This window comes from Pongo pygmaeus, chromosome 10 (assembly GCF_028885625.2).
Source record: "Pongo pygmaeus isolate AG05252 chromosome 10, NHGRI_mPonPyg2-v2.0_pri, whole genome shotgun sequence".
In the NCBI taxonomy this organism is placed as follows: Eukaryota; Metazoa; Chordata; class Mammalia; order Primates; family Hominidae; genus Pongo; species Pongo pygmaeus.
This window is the reverse complement of record NC_072383.2, coordinates 127914697-127920214: the sequence shown is the minus strand read 5'-3', so window position 1 is coordinate 127920214 and position 5518 is coordinate 127914697.

The following is a 5518-nucleotide window of genomic DNA, read 5'->3' as shown; positions in this document are numbered from 1 at the left end:
TAATACAGCCCATTTCTCTCTAAGTTAAAGTCCATTTCTGTCACTGGCAACCCAAAGAACCTTGGATGAACCCCAAAATATAAGCCCCTTAGTCTTCTAGAAATGATAGATCAATCCATGAGATAATAGTAAGTTACATCCCACAGCTGGAATTAGCTGGCTGCAGGAATGCTTCCAAAAGCAAACCTTCCTGAAAATATAGCTTGGAGACAAGTTATTGATGAGATTAAAATGCCTCTCTATGTCATCAGGAAGTATCAACTAGGAAGAAAAGTCTGTAACTATGAGACTCTTAACATGTTATTAAATGTCTGTTGAAAATACAATACTGACTGACAAGTGTGGGCCTCAGACCAAATAAGGTCTGGGAAGAATTTAATCAATATTTATGCAGAACTGTGCAGAAAAACTGTTGCTTATTTTATTAAGAAATTATTTTTCAAAGGCTTGCGTGATAATACTTGATGGCATCTGTCAATCTACATTTGTTCTGTTTCCTGATGAAAACAACCCTCGACTTCCTATTAATGATACTCATGATGCCTACATTTATTAGGATACACCTAGGCAGTTGTAAATGACAGAATCTTGGCTCAAATTGTTTTAAGCAGAAAAGGGAATTCATAGGCACATGTAAAATAAAACGGTGTCTGAAGGGCATCAAGACTTAGATTCTCTTCGTCATCTGGCTCAGCTTTCCTCTGAAATGACATGACTCCAGGAAGCCTCTTCCAACATGGTAATTGCCCCAGGAGCCTCACACACACGTTCTCCTGGTTTCATTCTCTAAAAGAAGGTTCTCTCCTCTTGGCATTTCCATGAAATATCCAAGAATTGAGCCTCATTGGCTGACAAGAGTCATGTGCCCATCCCTGAACCAATCAGCATGGCCATTTAGATTCTATCTTCTGACTGGTCAGGTAGGAGCCACACCTCCCCTCCTGGGGGTAGCCTAGAGGCCCCATGCAAGAAGAGGGCTTTCCCAAAAGAAGGCCAGGATGCTATTACCAAGAAAAAGGGCAAATTTAAATGTCCACTGGCTTCTCTTCACACTAGAATGAGAGGTCTATGGTTCATTTCTGAAATGGCTTATTAGCAGTTGCCTTTTTGGATTTATAAAGAATTCTTTTTCTTTTTCTTTTTTTTTGGGGGGGACAGGGTCTTGCTCTGTTGCCCAGGTTAGAGTGCAGTAGTGCAATCATGGTTCACTGCAGCCTTGACCTCCCAGGATCAAGTGTTTTTCCCACCTCAGCCTCCAGAGTAGCTGGGTCTACAGACACACGTCACACCCAATTACTTCTTTATTTTATATTTTGTAGAGTCCGAGTCTTACTATGTTGCCCAGACTGGTCTCAAACTCCTGGCCTCAAGTGATACTCCTGCCTCAGCCTCCCAAAGTGCTGGGATGACAGGCATGAGCCACCGCACCTGGCCAATAATTCTTGTAAGCAGGAGAAACAAATATTATTTTGCCTGGTCCTGAAATCTCCCTATTTCTCTACCACCTACAAACTGGGTAAAATGAAGCAAGTGTGATTTGAAATCCTCACAGCAGAAGGGGTCTTTCTCCTTAGCCTTTCCTGCTGAGTGCCTTTCCTCCAAACAGCAAATGCCATCCATGGTGAGAGACTCTTCACTGGCCGCACCTTCCCACCTGCCTGTTAGTCCCCTTTGCCTCCTTGGACCACACTCTCCAAAGACTCAACTCCTCCCTTCATCCTCTCCCTTTCAAAACTTTTTCTCATCTAAGTAATCATGAGGTAAAAAATGTCCAAAGAGGTAAACAGCAGTAGATAATAGATGTTTCATTATCTACTAATAGAGAATAATGAAGCATCAACTATATATTGTGCTTTTGTCCCCAGTCCCCCCTAAACATGCCTGAAGTATCTGGTGTTTACTAAATAACCAAAAGGAGTGCTTGTGGCCATGGAAATTTTAGAATTGAATGGGGTTGGGGCGGTCATATACCCATAGAGATTCTGCAATGGTGATAGAATGGGGTGCTTTGAAGTCTCAGCAGTTTTTGCCACTGGGAGATACACTTACTCCTGGGTTGCTTTTCATGATTTCAGCAGGCAACATTACTTCATTCATAGAATGACCTCAAGGGGCTTCCCTGGGCATCTGTGCCCAAGAATGAGTCTTACTAATCTGACACTTTGTGATAGAAAAAGGGGTCTGCCAAGACTAGTTTTATCTTCAGGTCTACATCTTTCTCCCATGCTGGATGCTTCCTGCCTTCGAAGGTAGACTCCAGGTTCTTCAGATTTGGGACTCAGACTGGCTTGCTTGCTCCTCAGCTTGCTGATGGCCTATTGTGAGACCTCACCTAGTGATCGTGCTAGAACATCCAAGACTGAGGGACCAGAATCTGAGGAGGGCCTTCTTGCTGTATCATCCCATGGCAAAGAGTGAGAAGGAGAGAGAGAGACAATACCATAAATTGATCTCCTATCAACAAAAATGAGCATTATTCACAATAGCCAAGATATGGAAACACCCTAAGTGTTTGCCAACGGACAAATAGATTAAGAAACTGGGGTACATGCCTGTTTTGATTGCTCATTCTTATAAACAATAGCGGGAGGAGCCAAGATGGCCAAATAGGAACAGCTCCGGTCTACAGCTCCCAGTGTGAGCTATGCAGAAGATGGGTGATTTCTGCATTTCCAACTGAGGTACCGGGTTCATCTCACTGGGGTGTGCCAGACAGTGGGTGCAGGACAGTGGGTGCAGCGCACCGTGCGTGAGCCAAAGCAGGGCGAGGCATCGCCTCACCTGGGAAGCACAAGGGGTCAGGGAATTCCCTTTCCTAGTCAAAGAAAGGGGTGACAGATGGCAACTGGAAAATCGGGTCACTCCCACCCTAATACTGCGCTTTCCCAATAGGCTTAAAAAATGGCACACCAGGAGATTATATCCCATACCTGGCTCAGAGGGTCCTATGCCTATGGAGTCTTGCTCATTGCTAGCACAGCAGTCTGAGATCAAACTGAAAGGCAGCAGTGAGGCTGGGGGAGGGGCACTGGCCATTCCTCAGGCTTGAGTAGGTAAACAAAGCGGCCGGAAGCTCGAACTGGGTGGAGCCCACCACAGCTCAAGGAGGCCTGCCTGCCTCTGTAGGCTCCACCTCTGGGGGCAGGGCACAGACAAACAAAAGACAGCAGTAACCTCTGCAGATTTAAATGTCCCTGTCTGACAGCTTTGAAGAGAGTAGTGCTTCTCCCAGCATGCAGCTTGAGATCTGAGAACGGGCAGACTGCCTCCTCAAGTGGGTCCCTGACCCCCGAGTAGCCTAACTGAGAGGCACCCCCCAGTAGGGGTGGACTGACACCTCACACGGCCGTGTACTCCTCTGAGACAAAACTTCCAGAGGAATGATCAGGCAGCAGCATTTGCAGTTCACCAATATCCGCTGTTCTGCAGCCACTGCTGCTGATACCCAGGCAAACAGGGTCTGGAGTGGACCTCTGGCAAACTCCAACAGACCGGCAGCTGAGGGTCCTGTTGGAAGGAAAACTAACAAACAGGAAGGACATCCACATCAAAAACCCATCTCTACGTCACCATCAGCAAAGACCAAAGGTAGATAAAACCACAAAGATGGGGAAAAAACAGAGCAGAAAAACTGGAAACTCTAAAAATCAGAGCTCCTCTCCTCCTCCAAAGGAACGCAGCTCCTCACCAGCAACAGAACAAAGTTGGACGGAGAATGACTTTGACAAGTTGAGAGAAGGTTTCAGATGATCAAACTACTCCGAGCTACAGGAGGAAGTTCGAACCAATGGCAAAGAAGTTAAAAACTTTGAAAAAAAAGTAGATGAATGGATAACTAGAATAACCAATGCAGAGAAGTCCTTAAAGGACCTGATGGAGCTGAAAACCAAGGCATGAGAACTACGTGACGAATGCACAAGCCTCAGTAACCGATGCGATCAACTGGAAGAAAGGGTATCAGTGATGGAAGACAAAATGAATGAAATGAAGCATGAAGAGAAGTTTAGAGAAAAAAGAATAAAAAGAAATGAACAAACCCTCCAAGAAATATGGGACTATGTGAAAAGACCAGATCTACGTCTGATTGGTGTACCTAAAAGTGACGGGGAGAATGGAACCAAGTTGGAAAACACTCTGCAGGATATTATCCAGGAGAACTTCCCCAATCTAGCAAGGCAGGCCAACATTCAAATTCAGGAAATACAGAGAATGCCACGGAGATACTCCTTGAGAAGAGCAACTCCAAGACACATAATTGTCAGATTCACCAAAGTTGAAATGAAGGAAAAAATGTTAAGGGCAGCCAGAGAGAAAGGTCGGGTTACCCACAAATGGAAGCCCATCAGACTAACAGCGGATCTCTCAGCAGAAACTCTACAAGCCAGAAGAGAGTGGGGGCCAATATTCAACATTCTTCAAGAAAAGAATTTTCAACCCAGAATTTCATATCCAGCCAAACTAAGCTGCATAAGTGAAGGAGAAATAAAATACTTTACAGACAAGCAAATGCTGAGAGATTCTGTCACCACCAGGCCTGCCCTAAAAGAGCTCCTGAAGGAAGCACTAAATATGGAAAGGAACAACTGGTACCAGCCACTGCAAAAACATGCCACATTGTAGAGACCATCAAGGCTAGGAAGAAACTGCATCAACTAACGAGCAAAATAGCCGGCTGACATCATAATGACAGGATCAAATTCACACGTAACAATATTAACTTTGAATGTAAATAGGCTAAATGCTCCAATTAAAAGACACAGACTGGCAAATTGGATAAACAGTCAAGACCCATCAGTGTGCTGTATTCAGGAAACCCATCTCACATGCAGAGACACACATAGGCTCAAAATACAAGGATGGAGGAAGATCTACCAAGCAAACGGAAAACAGAAAAAGGCAGGGGTTGCAATCCTAGTCTCTGATAAAACAGACTTTAAACCAACAAAGATCAAAAGAGACAAAGGAGGCCATTACATAATGGTAAAGGGATCAATTCAACAAGAAGAGCTAACTATCCTAAATATATATGCACCCAATACAGGAGCACCCAGATTCATAAAGCAAGTCCTGAGTGACCTACAAAGAGACTTAGACTCCCACACAATAATAATGGGAGAATTTAACACCCCACTGTCAACATTAGACAGATCAACGAGACAGAAAGTTAACAAGGATACCCAGGAATTGGACTCAGCTCTGCACCAAGCGGACCTAAGAGACATCTACAGAACTCTCCACCCCAAATCAACAGAATATCCATTCTTTTCAGCACCACACCACACCTATTCCAAAATCAACCACATAGTTGGAAGTAAAGCACTCCTCAGTAAATGTAAAAGAACAGAAATTATAACAAACTATCTCTCAGACCACAGTGCAATCAAACTAGAACTCAGGATTAAGAAACTCACTCAAAATCACTCAACTACATGGAAACTGAACAACCTGCTCCTGAATGACTACTGGGTATGTAACAAAAGGAAGGCAGAAATAAAGATGTTTTTTGAAACCAAGGAGA